This window comes from Cervus elaphus, chromosome X (genome assembly GCF_910594005.1).
Source record: "Cervus elaphus chromosome X, mCerEla1.1, whole genome shotgun sequence".
NCBI classification, from domain to species: domain Eukaryota; kingdom Metazoa; phylum Chordata; class Mammalia; order Artiodactyla; family Cervidae; genus Cervus; species Cervus elaphus.
The window spans coordinates 152,197,558-152,216,236 of record NC_057848.1 but is presented as its reverse complement, the minus strand read 5'-3'; positions in this window follow the sequence as shown (position 1 = coordinate 152,216,236).

The window sequence follows — 18,679 nt, the reverse complement described above, 5'->3', positions numbered from 1 at the left end:
TTCAAGAGATGGGAATACCAGACCACCTGACCTGCCTCTTGAGAAACCTATATGCAGGTCAGGAAGCAACAGCTAGAACTGGACATGGAACAACAGACTGGTTCCAAATAGGAAAAGGAGTACGTCAAGGCTGTATATTGTCACCCTGCTCATTTAATTTATATGCAGAGTACATCATGAGAAACGCTGGGCTGGAAGAAGCACAAGCTGGAATCAAGATTGCCAGGAGAAATATCAATAACCTCAGATATGCAGATGACACCACCCTTATGGCAGAAAGTGAAGATGAACTAAAAAGCCTCGTGATGAAAGTGAAAGAGGAGAGTGAAAAGGTTGGCTTAAAGCTCAACATTCAGAAAACTAAGATCATGGGATCTGGTCCCATCACTTTATGGGAAATAGATGGGGAAACAGTGGAAGCAGTGTCAGACTTTATTTTGGGGGGCTCCAAAATCACTGCAGATTGTGACTGCAGCCATGAAATTAAAAGACGCTTACTCCTTGGAAGGAAAGTGATGACCAACCTAGATAGCATATTAAAAAGCAGAGACATTACTTTGCCAAAAAACGTCCTCTAGTCAAGGCTATGGTTTTTCCAGTGGTCATGTATGGATGTGAGAGTTGGACTGTGAAGAAAGCTGAGCGCTGAAAGATTGATGCTTTTGAACCATGGTGTTGGTGAAGACTCTTGAGAGTCCCTTGGACTTCAAGGAGATCCAACCAGTCCATCCTAAAGGAGATCAGTCCTGGGTGTTCATTGGAAGGACTGATGCTGAATCTGAAACTCCAATACTTTGGCCACGTCATGCGAAGAGTTGACTCATTGGAAAATACCCTGATAGTGGGAGGGATTGGGGGCAGGAGGAGAAGGGGATGACAGAGGATGAGATGGCATCTCCAACTCGATGGACATGAGTTTGAGTAAACTCCGGGAGTTGGTGATGGACAGGGAGGCCTGGCATGCTGCGATTCATGGGGTCACAAAGAGTCGGACATGACTGAGCGACTGAACTTAACTGAACTGAAGACACCACCAGGCCTGCTCACAGAACAAAGGACTGAGCAGAGCTAGCCGGCTGTGGACCAGCCCATCCCCTGTCGGAGACAGGCAGGCGAGGGCAGCCAGAGCCAGAAGGGGGCAATCATGGCCCCAGAGAGTCATCCTATACCAAACTGCAAGCAGACTTCATTGCTAACCAAGACTTCTTGGGATTCTGGACGGCCAACATCCACTTGGAGGGTTGTAGCCAGAGATCAGCTCCCCTGAAGAGACACACGGCACACCTGAGAAGGCCACCCCTGTTGTATACCCAGAAAACTAGTGGCTGGGACATGGGAGGCGATAAGTCGCAGCCTTCAACTGGGGGCAACTGTGCACGCCAAGCACCTGGTCACCTGAGCTGCTTGGACCTGGGACGGGTGCAAAACGCAGGCCCAACCAAGTCTGCGCCTTTGTGGAATACCCGAGAACCTGAACCTGTGCGGCTTAGACCTGGGAAGTGCATGCAAACCAGGGCCCACATCAGACAGTTCCCGGCAGAGCAACCTAGAGCCTGAGCAGTGTAGACTGGGAAAGCACACACGCCATGAGCGGGGGCAAAGCCAGGGTGGCTGAATCACTGCAAGCGCTCCCCACACAGGCCAGTGATGTTTGTTTGCAGTGTTCCTCCCTCCCCACAGCACAGCTGAACAAGAGAGCCTAAAAAAGTGACCACCACCGCCCCCTTGTGTCAGGGCAAATTAGAGACTGGAGAGACCAGCAAACAGAAGAAGCTAAAATAAACAGAGGGAACCGCTTTGGAAGTGACAGGTGCAATAGATTAAAACCCTGAAGTTAGCACCACCTACATAAGAAGGGGCCTATAGACCTTGAGAAGTACAAGCTGGACCAAGGAACTATCTAATAATGAACTGACCCCACAGAGTCCACAACAGCTCCAGAGAAAGTCCTAGGTATGTTTTTACTATTATCATTTTTTAATTAAAAAAAATTTTTTGATTTTTAAGTCCTCCTTTAATTTTCATTTTTATAACCTACTATTACCTTGCCAAAAAAAGACCCTATTTTTAAAGCAAACTTCATATATATTTTCTTTATAATTTTTGTGATTTTTTTTAATATTGTGTTTTTGAGAATCTAACCTCTACTCTAAATTTTTAATCTTTGGTTTTTGGTATTTGATATCAACTTTCTACCTTTAAGAACTCAATCTTCAATACCCATTTTTACTTCAGAGCGAGATCACTGGCCTGATTGCTCTCTCCCCCTTTTGACTCCTTTTTCTCCACCAGGTCGCCTCTATATCCCCCTCCCCCTTTTCTTCTCTACCCAACTTTGTGAATCTCTTTGTGTGTTCCGGGCTATGGAGAACACTTAGGGAACTGATTACTGGATGGATCTGTCTCCTTCCTTTTGATTCCCCCTTTTCTCATCCTGGCCACCTCTGTCTCCTTCCTCCCTTTTCTCCTCTGTGTAACTTCATGAACATCTCTGAGGGATCCAGACTGCGGAGAGCACATAGGGAATTGATTACTGGCTAGCTTGCTCTCGCCCCTTTTGATTCCCCCTGTTCTCCTCCTGGTCACCTCTATCTCCCTCCTCCCTCTTGTCTTCTCCATGTAACTCTGTGTACCTCTCTGCGTGTCCCTCACTGTGGAGAAACTTTTCATCATTAACCTAGATGTTTTATCATCAGTGCTGTATAGATGGAGAAGTCTTGAGGTTACTGTAAGAATAAGAATGAAAACCAGAGGGAGGAGGCTTAAGTCCAAATCCTGAGAAGACCAGAGAACTCCTGAATCCAGGAAACATTAATTGATAGGAGCTAATCAAATGCCTCCATACCTACACTGAAACCAAGCACCACCTGAGGGCCAACAAGCTCCAGAGCAAGACATACCATACAAATTCTCCAGCAACACAGGAACATAGCCCTTAGCTTCATTATACAGGCTGCCCAAAGTCACACCAAACCCACTGACATCTCAAAACTCATTACTAGACACTTCATTGCACTCCAGAGAGAAGAAATCCAGCTCCATCCACCAGAACACAGACACAAGCTTCCCTAACCAGGAAACCTTGACAAGCCACACATCCAACCCCACCCAGAGTGAGGAACCTCCACATAAATAGGAACCACAAACTGCCAGAATACAGAAATGCCACCCCAAACACAGCAATAAAAAAAGATGAAAAGGCAGAGAAATACACAGCAGGTAAAGGAACAAGATAAATGCCCACCAAACCAAACAAAAGAGGAAGATATAGGGAATCTACCTGATAAAGATTTCTGAATAATGATAGTGAAAATGATTCAAAATCTGGAAAACAAAATGGAGTTACAGATAAGTAGCCTGGAGACAAGGATCGAGAAGATGCAAGAAAGGTTTAACAAGGACCTAGAAGAAATAAAAAAGCATCAATATACAATGAATAATGCAATAAAAGAGATCAAAAACACTCTGGAGGGAACCAACAGTAGGATAACTGAGGCAGAAAATAGGATTGGTGAGGTAGAAGATAAAATGGTAGAAATAAATGAAACAGAGAGGAAAAAATAATTAAAAGAAATAAGGACAACCTTAGAGACCTCTGGGACAATGTGAAACACCCAACATTCGAATCATAGGAGTCCCAGAAGAAGAAGACAAAAAGAAAGACCATGAGAAATACTTGAGGAGATAATAGTTGAAAACTTCCCTAAAATGGGGAAGGAAATAATCAGCCAGGTCCAAGAAACCCAGAGAGTCCCAAAAAGGATAAACCCAAGGCAAAACACACCAAGACACATATTAATCAAAGTAACAAAGATCAACCACAAAGAACAAATATTAAAAGCAGCAAGGGAAAAACAACAAATAACACACAGGGGATTCCCATAAGGATTAACAGCTGATCTCTCCACAGAAACTCTTCAGGCCAGAAGGGAATGGCAGTACATACTTAAAGTGATGAAAGAAAATAACCTACAGCCCAGATTACTGTACCCAGCAAGGATCTCATTCAAATATAAAGGAGAAATCAAAAGCTTCAAAGACAAGCAAAAGCTGAGAGAATTCAGCACCACCAAACCAGCTCTCCAACAAATGCTAAAGGATCTTCTCTAGACGGGAAACACAGAAAGGATGTATAAACTCGAACCCAAAACAATAAAGAAAATGGCAACAGGATCATACTTATAAATAAATAATTACCTTAAATGTAAATGGGTTGAATGCCCCAACCAAAAGACAAAGACTGGCTGAATGGATACAAAAACAAGACCCCAATATACGCTGTCTACAAGAGACCCACCTCAAAACAAGGGACACGTGTAGACTGAAAGTGAAGGGCTGGAAAAAGATATTTCATGCAAATAGAGACCAAAAGAAAGCAGGAGTAGCAATACTCATATCAGATAAAATACACTTTAAAACAAAGGCTGTGAAAAAAGATAAAGATGGACACTACATAATGATCAAAGGATCAATCCAAGAAGAAGATATAACAATCATAAATATATATGCACCCAACATAGGAGCACCACAATATGTAAGACAAATGCTAACAAGTATGAAAGGGTAAATTAACAATAACACAATAATAGTGGGAGACTTTAATAATACCTCACTCACACCTATGGATAGATCAACTAAACAGAAAATTAACAAAGAAACACAAATTTTAAATGATACAATAGACCAGTTAGACCTAATTGATATCGATGGGACATTTCACCCCAAAACAATCAATTTCACCTTTTTCTCAAGCGCACACGAAACCTTCTCCAGGATACATCACATCCTGGGCCATAAATCTAACCTTGGTAAATTCAAAAAAATTGAAATCATTCCAACCATCTTTTCTGACCACAATGCAGTAAGATTAGACGTCAATTACAGGAGAAAAACTATTAAAAATTCCAACATATGGAGGCTGAACAACACGCTGCTGAACAACCAACAAATCACAGAAGAAATCAAAAAAGAAATCAAGCTATGCATAGAAACGAATGAAAATGAAAACACAACAACCCAAAACCTATGGGACACTGTAAAAGCAGTGCTAAGGGGAAGGTTCACAGCAATATAGGCACACCTCAAGAAATAAGAAAAAAGCCAAATAAATACCCTAACTCTACACCTAAAGCAACCTGAAAAGGAAGAAATGAAGAACCCCTGGGTTAGTGGAAGGAAAGAAATCTTAAAAATTAGGGCAGAAAAAAATGCAAAAGAAGCAAAAGAGACCATAGCAAAAATTAACAAAACCAAAAGCTGGTTCTTTGAAAAGGTAAATAAAATTGACAAACCACTAGGCATACTCATCAAGAAACCAAAGAAAAAAATTCAAATCAACAAAATTACAAATGAAAATGGAGAGATCACAACAGACAACACAGAAATACAAAGGATCATAAGAGACTATTAACAGCATCTATATGCAAATAAAATGGACACCTTGGAAGAAATGGACAAATTCTTAGAAAAGTATAACTTTCCAAAATTGAACCAGGAAGAAATAGAAAATCTCAACAGACCCATCACAAGCATAGAAATTGAAACTGTAATCAGAAATCTTCCAACAAACAAGAGCCCAGGACCAGACGGCTTCACAACTGAATTCTACCAAAAATTTAGAGAACTAACACCTATACTACTGAAACTCTTCCAGAAAATTGCAGATGAAGGTAAACTTCCAAACTCATTCTATGAGGACACCATCACCTTAATAACAAAACCTGACAAAGATGCCACAAAAAAGAAAACTACAGGCCAACATCACTGATGAACAAAGACACAAAAATCCTTAACAAAATTCTAGCAAACAGAACCCAACAACATATTAAAAAGATCATACATCATGACCAAGTGAGCTCTATCCCAGGGATGCAAGGACTCTTCAATATCTGCAAATCAATCAATGTAATACACCACATTAACAAATTGAAAAATAAAAACCATATGATTATCTCAATAGATGCAGAAAAAGCCTTTGACAAAATTCAACACCCATTTATGATTAAAACTCTCCAGAAAGCAGGAATAGAAGGAACATACCTCAACATAATAAAAGCTATATATGACAAACCCACAACAAACATTATCCTCAATGGTGAAAAATTGAAAGCATTCCCCTAAAGTCAGGACCAAGTCAAGAGTGCCAACTCTCACCACTACTATTCAACATAGTTTTGGGAGTTTTAGCCACAACAATCAGAGAAGAAAAAGAAATAAAAGGAATTCAGATTGGAAAAGAAGTAAAACTCTCACTGTTTCCAGATGATATGATCCTCTACATAGAAAACCCTAAAGACTCTACCAGAAAGTTACTACAGCTAATCAATGAATATAGTAAAGTTGCAGGATATAAAATTAACACAGAGAAATCCCTTGCATTCGTATACACTAACAATGAGAAAATAGAAAGAGAAATTAAGGAAACAATACCATTCACCACTGCAACGAAAAGAATAAAATACTTAGGAGTATATCTACCTAAAGAAACAAAAGACCTATATATAGAAAACTATAAAACACTGATGAAAGAAATCAAAGAGGACACAAACAGATGGAGAAATATACCATGCTCATGGATTGGAAGAATCAATATAGTGAAAATGAGCATACTATCCAAAGCAATCTATAGATTCAATGCAATCCCTATCAAGCTACCAACGGTATTTTTCACAACACTAGAACAAATAATTTCACAATTTGTATGGAAATACAAAAAACCTCGAATAGCCAAAGCAATCTTGAGAAAGAATGGAACTGGAGGAATCAACCTGCCTGACTTCAGGCTCTACTACAAAGCCACAGTCATCAAGACAGTATGGTACTGGCACAAAGACAGAAATATAGATCAATGGAACAAAATAGAAAGCCCAGAGATAAATCCACACACGCATGGACACCTTATCTTTGACAAAGGAGGCAAGAATATACAATGGAGAAAAGACAATCTCTTTAACAAGTGGTGCTGGTAAAACTGGTCAACCACTTGTAAAAGAATGAAACTAGAACACTTTCTAACACCATACACAAAAATAAACTCAAAATGGATTAAAGATATAAATGTAAGACCAGAAACTATAAAACTCCTAGAGGAAAACATAGGCAAAACACTCTCCGACACAAACCACAGCAGGATCCTCTATGACCCACCTCCCAGAATATTGGAAATAAAAGCAAAAATGAACATATGGGACCTAATTAAAATTAAAAGCTTCTGCACTACAAAGGAAACTATAAGCAAAGTGAAAAGACAACCTTCAGAATGGGAGAAAATAATAGCAAATGAAGCAACAGACAAAGAATTAATCTCAAAAATATACAAGCAACTCCTGCAGCTCAATTCCAGAAAAATAAAAGACCCAATCAAAAAGTGGGCCAAAGAACTAAACAGACATTTCTCCAAAGAAGACATACAGATGGCTAACAAACACATGAAAAGATGCTCAACATCACTCATTATCAGAGAAATGCAAATCAAAACCACAATGATGTACCATTACACACCAGTCAGGATGGCTGCTATCCAAAAGTCTACAAGCAATAAATGCTGGAGAGGGTGTGGAGTAAAGGGAACCTTCTTACACTGTTGGTGGGAATGCAAGCTAGTACAGCCACTATGGAGAACAGCATGGAGATTCCTTAAAAAACTGGAAATAGAACTGCCATATGACCCAGCAATCCCACTGCTGGGCATACACACTGAGGAAACCAGAATTGAAAGAGACATGTGTACCCCAATGTTCATTTCAGCACTGTTTATAATAGCCAGGACATGGAAACAACCTAGATCCCATCAGCAGATGAATGGATAAGAAAGCTGTGGTACATATACACAATGGAATATTACTCAGCAATTAAAAAGAATACATTTGAATCAGTTCTAATGAGGTGGATGAAACTGGAGCCTATTATACAGTGTGAAGTAAGCCAGAAAGAAAAACACCATTACAGTATACTAATGCATACATATGGAATTTAGAAAGATGGTAATGATAACCCTGTATGCAAGACAGCAAGAGAGACAAAGATGTATTGAACAGTCTTTTGACTCTGTGGGAGAGGGTGAGGGCGGGATGATATGAGAGAATGGCACTGAAACATGTAAATTATCATATGTGAAACAAATTGCCAGTCCAGGTATGATGCATGATACTCGGTGCTCAGGGCTGGTGCACTGGGATGACCCAGAGGGATGGGATGGAGAGGGAGGTGGGAGGGGGGTTCAGCATGGGGAACACATGTACACCCATGGCAGATTCATGTCAATGTATGATAAAACCAATATAATATTGTAAATAAATAAATAAATAAACTGAAGATAAGTAAATAAATAAAAACTACAACTATTTAATGACAGGTCATCTGTGTATAAACTAATTTGCAAACATAGAAGATGAGCCAGGATGTAGAAGTCTCAATGATTTCATCTTGTGCAACTTACTTCACAGTTTTTATTATTAAAATAGTGGAAAGAGGCAAAGAGTAACTGGAAAGATTTGAGACTTTAAATAACATGAATATGCTAATTTTTAAGGAGCTCAAAGAGTAATAATGTTACTCTCCATGGGAGAAACCCATAAAGCACATCTGCTCAGAGCTTTGCCTGACCCAGACCCTATTTTCTTAGTGGAAGGCCAGGTTCTCATTAGTGTCCAGTACAAAATCAGAAACTGCCATTTATGACACTCTGACAGCTAACACCTGTTTTAGATTCAGACCATCTAGAAGTGCAAATGAGTATCAGAGTCAAGTGTGGAATCTCCTCTCCTAATAATAACCAGGGAACAGGCTTGCACTTGTAGTATCTTTAGTAACATTAATCTATGTATCACTCTTTAATTCACTGACTCCTAAGATGTCAATGTTCATTCTTGCTATCTCCTGCTTGACCATGTCTAGTGTACCTTTATTCATGAAACTAACATTCCAGGTTCCTATGTGACACTGTTCTTTATGGCACCAGACTTTACTTATACCACCAGACACGTCCACAACTGAGCGTTGCTTCAGCTTTGGCTCAGTCTGTTCATTCTTTCTGGAGCTATTTCTCCACTCTTCCCCAGTAGCATATCGGACACCTACCAATCTGGAGGTGGGTGGGGGCTCATCTTCCAGCGTCATATTGTTTTGCCTTTTCATACTATTCATGGGGTTCTCATGGCAAGAATACTGGAGTGGGCTGCCCTTTCCTCCTCCAGTGGACCACATATTTCAGAACTCTTCACAATGACGCATCCATCTTATGTGGCCCTGCATGGCATGGCTCACAGCTAAATTGGGTTACAAAAGCCCCTTCACCATGACAAGGCTGTGATCCATGAAGGCTATCATTCTAATAACATCTAGATCGGTGATATCCAGCAGAAATATAATGTGAATTGCAAGTCTAATTTTAAACTTTCTAGTAGCCACATTTTGAAGAGTAAAGAGGTGAAATTAATTTTAATAATATATTTTATCAAACCAAATATATCTAAAATATTATCATTTAAACATAAAATCAAATATTTAAAATTATCCACATATTTTACATTCTTCTTTTCATACAAAGTCATTTAAATCAGCATTTTATACTCATAGCACATCTGAATTCAGAGTAGACACAAAGCCATATGTGACTCGTGGCTACATTAGACAATGCAGTTCTAGAACTATAGATAATAAATTTATTAAGCAATTTTTTAACCAAAGAATCTGCTTCTGGCAAAGTTAGAGCAAATTTGGGGAATTTCTACTTATCCCTGAAATGCAGTGACAGTCTAATAACAGCAGTGAAAATGAACCTCCAGACTAGCAAAGACTATTATTATGACTGCATGTTTGCAGTTTCAGTGGCTTTCTTCTTGTGAGTTTTGTTGTGGTAGTGACAGTCACAGTAAAACTACTGATTAATTATGTACTATTTCTTCTATCATTTTGTTAAATTGGTTTTATATTCAAGCACCTTAAAAGCCTGCCAAAGTGAAACTACATTTTTTACCTATTACTACAGTCTACTTATTTAAAACCAGCTGCATTTAAATGATTTCTGTTTTATTTTCATCACAAATACAGATAATTTCAGGCTATTCCTATTTTAGCATAATTGCTTTTTCACTTTATGTTTTCCTTTCATTATATCTTACTATAGATTCATTCAGTTAATAAATACTTACTGAGCATCTACTCTGTAACCACTTTTGTATTTACTAGGAATACAGTGAAAACAAAGAAAAGTACACTGTCCTGTATGGTACTGGCACAAAAACAGAAATATAGACCAATGGAATAAGATAGAAATCCCAGAGATAAACCCATACACCTATGGGCACCTTATCTCTGACAAAGGAGGCAAGAATATACAATGGGGAAAAGATAGTCTCTTAAATAAGTGGTGCTAGCAACAAAGGAAACTATCAGTAAGGTGAAAAGACAGCCCTCAGATTGGGAGAAAATAATAGCAAATGAAGAAACAGACAAAGGATTAATCTCAAAAATATACAAGCAACTCCTGCAGCTCAATTCCAGAAAAATAAATGACCCAATCAAAAAATGGGCCAAAGAACTAAACAGACATTTCTCCAAAGACATACAGATGGCTAACAAACACATGAAAAGATGCTCAACATCACTCATTATCAGAGAAATGCAAATCAAAATTACAATGAGGTACCATTACACGCCAGTCAGGATGGCTGCTATCCAAAAGTCTACAAACAATAAATGCTGGAGAGGGTGTGGAGAAAAGGGAACCCTCCTACACTGTTGGTGGGAATGCAAACTAGTACAGCCACTATGGAGAACAGTGTGGAGATTCCTTAAAAAACTGGAAATAGAACTGCCATATGACCCAGCAATCCCACTCTTGGGCATACACACTGAGGAAACCAGATCTGAAAGAGACACGTGCACTCCAATTTTCATCGCAGCACTGTTTATAATTGCCAGGACATGGAAGCAACCTAGATGCCCATCAGCAGATGAATGGATAAGGAAGCTGTGGTACATATACACCATGGAATATTACTCAGCCATTAAAAAGAATTCATTTGAATCAGTCCTAATGAGATGGATGAAACTGGAGCCCATTATACAGAGTGAAGTAAGCCAGAAAGATAAAGAACATTACAGCATACTAACACATATATATGGAATTTAGAAAAGATGGTAATGATAACCCTATATGCAAAACAGAAAAAGAGACACAGATGTACAGAACAGACTTTTGGACTCTGTGGGAGAAGGCGAGGGTGGGATGTTTCGAGAGAACAGCATGTATATTATCTATGGTGAAACAGATCACTGGCCCAGGCGGGATGCATGAGACAGGTGCTCGGGCCAGGTGCACTGGGAGGACCCAGGGGAATCGGGTGGGGGGGGAGCTGGGAGGGGGGATCGGGATGGGGAATACATGTAACTCCATGGCTGATTCATGTCAATGTATGACAAAACCCACTGCAATGTTGCGAAGTAATTAGCCTCCAACTAATAAAAATAATTGAAAAAAAAAAAGAAAATGGTAGGATACAAAATGCAACCTTGGCTATCATTTTAATCAGGCAGCCTTGTGCCTTTGAGAAAAAACAGAAAATACACAAATAACAGTGTATCAGAAAAAAAAAATAAGTGGTGCTGGGGAAAAGGGACAGCTACATGTAAAAGAATAAAATTAGAACACTTCCTAACACCATACACAAAGAGAAACTCAAATTAGATTAAAGACCTAAATGTCTTTAGCTCTTGGAGGAAAACATAGGCAGAACACTGTATGACATAAATCACAGTGAGATCCTCTATGACCCACCTCCCAGAGTAATGGAAATAAAAAGAAAAATAAACAAGTGGGATGTAATTAAACTTAAAAGATTTTGCACAGCAAAGGAAACTATAAACAAGGTGAAAAAACAACACTCAGAATGGGAGAAAATAATAGCAAATGAAACAACTGACAAAAAATTAATTTCCAAAATATACAAGCAGCTCCTAAAACTGAACACAAGACAAACAACCCAATCAAAAGGTGGGCAAAAGACCTAAACAGACATTTCTCCAAAGACATACAAATGGCTAATAAACACATGAAAAGATGTTCAACATCACTCATTAGTAGAGAAATGTAAATCAAAACTACAATGAGAAAAAAAAAAAAAACTACAATGAGATATCACCTCACACCAGTCAGAACAGCCATCACCAAATAATCCAAAAACAATAAATGCTGGAGAGGGTGTGGAGAAAAGGGAACACTTTCACACTGTCAGTGGGAATGTAAATTGATATAGCCACTATGGAAGACAGTATAGAGATTTCTTAAAAAAAAAAAAAAAAAACTGGGAGTAGAACTACCATATGATCCAACAATCCCACTACTAGGCATATACCCTAAGGAAATCAAAATTTAAAAAGGCACATGTACCCCAATCTTCACTGCAGCACTCTTTACAATAGCTAGGACAAGGAAGCAACCTAGATGACCATCATCAGATGAATGGATAAAGAAACTGTGGTACATATATAAAATGGAATATTACTTAGCCATAAAAATGAATGCATTTGAGTCAGTTCTACTGAGGTGGATGAACCTAGAGCCTATTATACAGAATTAAGTAAGTCAGAAAGAGAAAAACAAGTATATATCAATGCATATATATGGACTCATTTGAAAAGACCCTGATGCTAGGAAAGATTGAAGGCAGGAGGAGAAGGGGACAACAGAGGATGAGATGGTTGGATGGCATCACCGACTCAATGGACATGAGTTTGAGTAAATTCTGGGAGTTGGTGATGGACAGGGAGGTCTGGAGTGCTGCAGTCCATGGGGTCGCAAAGAGTCGGACACAACTGAGCGACTGAACTGAACTGACTGATGGAATCTTGAAAGATGGTACTGATGAACCTATTTACAAGGCAACATGGAGATGCAGACATAGCAAACAGACTTATGGACATGGGCAGTGGGGAGGAAGAAGGGGGTGGGACGAATGGAGAGAGTAACATGGAAGCATATACACTACCATGTGTGAAACAGATAACCAATGGGAATTTGCTGTATGACTCAGGGAACTCAAACCAGGGCTCTGTTCAATCTCTAAGTCATGTCCAACTCTTTGCAACCCCATGGACAACAGCACACCAGGCTTCCCTCTCACTATCTCCGGGAGTTTGCTCAAACTCATGTCCTTTGAGTTGGTGATGCCATCCAACCATCTTACCCTCCGTCGACCCCTTCTCCTCCTGCCTTCAGTCTTTCCCAGCATCAGGGTCTTTTCCAGTGAGTAAGCTCTTCGCATCAGGTGGCAAAAGTATTGGAGCTTCAGCTTCAATATCAGTCTTTCCAATGAACATTCAGGGTTAATTTCCTTTAGGATTGGCTTGTTTGATCTCCTTGCAGTCCAAGAGACTCTCAAGAGTCTTCTCCAGCATCACAGTTCAAAAACAGCAATTCTTCGGCACTCAGTCTTCTTTATGGTCCAACTTTAACATCCATACATGACTACTGTGCAAAGGGGCTTGAGTAACTTAATGAAACTATGAGTCATGCCATGCAGGGCCACCTAAGGCAGACGGGTCATAGTAGAGAGTTCTGACAAAATGTGATCCACTAGAGGAGGTAGTGCAAACCACTTCAGTATTCTTGCTGTGAGAACTCCAGGAACAGCATGATAAAGTAAAGTGGAACCTTCTAGCCAAGAATAATTAGAAAAGCTTGGGGAATATTGTTATTTTGTTTTTTAAAGGCAGTGGAGAGAGAACAGCATCAAAACATGTATATTATCTAGGGTGAAACAGATCACCAGCCCAGGTTGGATGCATGAGACAAGTGCTCGGGCCTGGTGCCCTGGGAAGACCCAGAGGGATCGGGTGGAGAGGGAGGTGGGAGGGGGGATCAGGATGGGGAATACATGTAAATCCATGGCTGATTCATGTCAATGTATGACAAAAACCACTACAATACTGTAAAGTAATTAGCCTCCAACTAATCAAAATAAATGGAAAAAAAAATAAAGGCAGTGGAAATAAGCTCTGCAGTGAAAACTTTGGCACAGGAGGAGAGTGGGAAGAGAAGAGTCAAACAAAGAAGGAAACTAGAGCAGTGAACAAAGAAGATGAACGAGAGAATGGGGGAGTAGTAATAAGAGACAATGGCTGAGTATTTTCCAAAGTTAAGAGAGACATCAAGCCACAGACTCTAGTAGCACTATTAATCCCTAGCTGACAAATACAAAGAAAACCACCTGTAATGATTAACTTTGTCAACTTATCTAGGCCATGATACCCAGTTTCTGACAAAACATCAGACTAGACATTGCTGATTTTTTACATGTGGTTAACATTTAAATCAGTAGATTTTGAATAAAGTAGATTTTCATCCACTGTATGGGAAAGCTTCATCCAATCAGTTGAAATCTTAAGAGAAAAGAGTAAGGTTCCCCAAGGAAGAAGCAACTTTCCCTTCACAATGCCCAACATCAACGTCTTCCCTGGCTCTCCAGCCTGCTGGCTGGTCCTGAAGATTTTGAACTTGCCAGCACCCACAATACATGAATCAAATCCTTAAACTCCAGACAGATTTAGATAGGCAGACACATGCATACAAACATCATATTAATACACTGGGATAAGATACATATACCTATAGATATATAAGATAGAGATATGCATATTTACACAGAGATTGATCTCTATCTACAGATATATTGAATAGATGTTAGATAGATAGCTATAGATATGTATCTAGGTACATATATACATATTATTGGTTCTGTTCATGTGAAGAACCCTAATACAACACCATAGGCACACCATAGAAAACTATGATGTATACACACATACATACATACATACATACATACATCTTATCATATTGGTTCTGTTTCTGTGTAGAACCCTAATACAACACCCTAGGCACATCATAGAAAACTTGTTAAAGCTAGAGGGAAAAATAAGGGCATAAACTAGCGTATAGAAATCAAATAACCAACACACTCTTCAAAAATAACATGTGATAACTCACTCTACTGGGTATCAACTTACTTTGCCGGGAGCCAGCACACGAGATCCCACCCATGACAAGGTCATGAGGAGAAGACCTGACAAGCAAGGCAGATCAGGACTTCAGGAATTTCAAAAAGCTGCCCCGGCGCTCATCTTAAAGATGATCTCTGTCTTTCTGATGCTTGCTATATTAGACTACTCCTTAATTTCTGTGACACAGGTAGAAGGCCTTCCCCGATCTCTCTCCAAACAGAATCAACTTAGAACTTTAATCAATATGTCCCCCGGACGGCGGTATCCTATAAGATTATCCAGGATGAAAGGAGTGTTTCAATTTAGACCCCTTTGCTGGCATTCTAGCCTGCTTGGCAAATGCGTACTAATGTACATGACTGCTCACAACACCTTAATCATGAACAGCATAAAGAACCTGATCTCACTAAAGGCCCTAATAAGCACAGAGCCCTTCGGGGGGTGAGGAAGCCCTATTAGAGAACACAAAAATATTATTTTAAAAGTGGTTAGAATTGTTCATTTTAACCAGGAATTCTAAACAGGGGCTGCCTCACCGGAGCTGCAGAGTCTTTGTGTTGTAAACCTTTTAGATAAATTTAACTAATAACTTCTGCAAAAGGACTGACCTTTGTGTTCATTAAAGAACAGATTACAGGAAAACAGCTTTGCATTCACCTAGGTCATAAAATGTCAATAGGCCCCGAGGCCAGAAGATAATGTATAAGACTCTCACAAAGAAGTTACAGGAAACACCCTGGTTTCTGAAGGACAAGCTGATGTAATATTAAACTATCTTCCCCTTAAAAATGTACTAACTTAGAATATAAAAGCTACAGTAAAAAATAAAGATTTGCCAGACTCTACTACACACCCCCCAAGTCTGGTCTCTCTTTCTCTCTCTTTTTCTCGCCGACACTGTTCATCCTGAGGGTACCCCTGGATCCTGCTGAGGCTGGACCCCAGCATTACTCTGTAACTACCAAAATTAAGACATCATGGTATTGGCACAAGGACAGAAAAATAGAACAATGGAACAGAACTGAGAGCCCAGAAAAAACTCTCACACGTATAAAGACTCTTGATTTATGACAAAGGTAGTACTACAGAGCAGAGAAGAAAGGGTAGTGTTTTCAATAAATGGTTCCGAGTCAAATTAATATCTACATGGAAAATATAAGAAACTTGACTCCACTCTCACACAATATACAAAGATAAACTCAGAAATCTAGTTAATCTAAATGTGAAATTTTAAAACACAGTAAGTCTTCTAGAAGATAGGATTCTTCATGATCCAGGCATTATGCAATAATATTTTTAAACCAGACATTACAAATAACCATTAATAAGTGATATTGCATTATAATTCAGAACAACTTTTCATCAAAAGACACCAGCAAAAGAGTGAAAAGGCAAACCTCAGACTGGGAAAAGATACTTGTAATACATATAACAAACAAAGGGCTTATATCTAGACTATAGAAAGGATTTGTGTGAGTTAATAAGTAAAAGATAGACATGTTAGTCTGGGTCCTCTCAGGAACAGATGTCAAAATGGGATTAAATGTGCAAAAGATTTTAAGGGAAGTGCCTGTGAATGAACTTTAATTTAATGCACAAGGCAGTGTTTTAACATTTTCAACCCCAGGAAGGGCATGGAAATTTTTCAAACTATTCACTTTTGTATATTTCTGCAGAGAAGTAACAGACATCTAAATAGAAAAAAAATTATATTAAAATGAAACTCTGTAATAGAAGTAGAATGGAATTAGGAGCTCATGAAGAAAAGTGAATGATGGAAAACTCAGTTTTAACTTGAAAAAGGCATAGAAAAAAAGAAGCTAAAGGGGACTGAGTACCTAGAACTAACTAAATTACATTTTCTGCTATAAATCAAGCTCAAGATAGAGACTAATTTCAGTTCCCACTCTACCTTCAAGTCTGTGGCCACTGAAAACTTAGACTCGACATATGTAATTAAGCATATTAATAAATAATAATCAAAATTGGAAAAATTAGTGTACTATACTATATGTTTTGCCTTTTAGAATTAAAGATCTACAGTTTTTTAAAAATTAAAGCTAAAAAATTAAAGCTATTATAATTATGATAATATAGTATCAATAAATTATATTTCAAATATTTTAGGCTCCAAATTTATATCTAGGCAGGTGCTTGCACACCCTACAGGATCTACTTCATTCTCTGTAGTAATTGATGCTGCACAAAGGAAAAAGGAAACAAGAAGAGAAACACAGCATGAGCCTATTTAGGGCTGAGCAAGACTATGAAATGGAAGTATAACAGAATAAGTAAAGAGGTTGTAAGCACAAAATGAAGGGACTCTTCCTGAAGTGAAAATGTAATCATCTCAAGTACTTACAATGCACTGCACAGCTGTTTATTTATATAAGAACATGTAAACACATACATCCATCTAATTAAAAGAAGATTATACATCCAGTGTTTTGAAACTGGAATATATTAAGTACTACTCTAGCTAAGAGTCTCTTGACCACACAAAATATACAATATGACATGATTTGGGGAGGCGTGATTTTGCTTTGCTTGTTTTACAGAAACATAAAAGTTATTTGGAAACAGCATATATGGAATCATGCTATATCCTTCATAATATTAATCCAGAAGATCTGAGGGAATATTTGAGAAATACATAATTTGATATTACAGAAACAAGCAAGGGCTTTGGATTAAAAAAAGAACTGAGTTCAAATCATAGCTCTCCAACTGAACAGTTGTGTGGCCTTGGACCAGCCATATAACAATCTTTTTTTCCTTCTGTAAAACTGGAGAAGCCAATATCTAACATCATAGAATGTTGGAATAGGACTCTCCATATGTGAGGTGTCAAAATGTAAATGTCAGAACACAGACATGCAACCAGACTCCTTCACCCACCCCACTCCTACAGAGTTACTAAGGGAAATAGTCCACCATTACTTTATGGGTTAGATTTTGTTACATAACAAACCATTTCACAGCTTAGTATTTAAAACTAACATTTTATTATGCTTCTATGAACTGTCCTGGCAGTTCTGGTCTGGGACAGCTTGACTGGGTGAGATGATCTAGACTGGCCTCAGTCACATGTCTGGCTGTTGGGGTAATAAGATTTTGTCATATAACTGTAATCCCCCAGCAGGCCAGCCTAAGTTTATTCCCACAGTGGTAATCACAAAGTTCCCAAGAGTAGTGAGAGAAGTCAAACTCCACTGTGCAAGCACTTTTTATTTTCTTTTCCCCCTCAGGGAGAATCTTTATTTTTTTTTTACATTTTTATTTTTTTTTAATTAATTTATTTATTTCTTTTGTCATACATTGACATGAATCAGCAATAGATTTACACGTATTCCCCATCCCGATCCCCCCTCCCACCTCCCTCTCCACCCGATTCCTCTGGGTCTTCCCAGTGCACCATGCCCGAGCACTTGTCTCATGCATCCCACCTGGGCTGGTGATCTGTTTCACCATAGATAGTATACATGCTGTTCTTTTGAAATATCCCACCCTCACATTCTCCCACAAAGTTCAAAAGTCTGTTCTGTATTTCTGTGTCTCTTTTTCCGTTTTGCATATAGGGTTATCGTTACCATCTTTCTAAATTCCATATATATGTGTTAGTATGCTGTAATGTTCTTTATCTTTCTGGCTTACTTCACTCTGTATAAGGGGATCC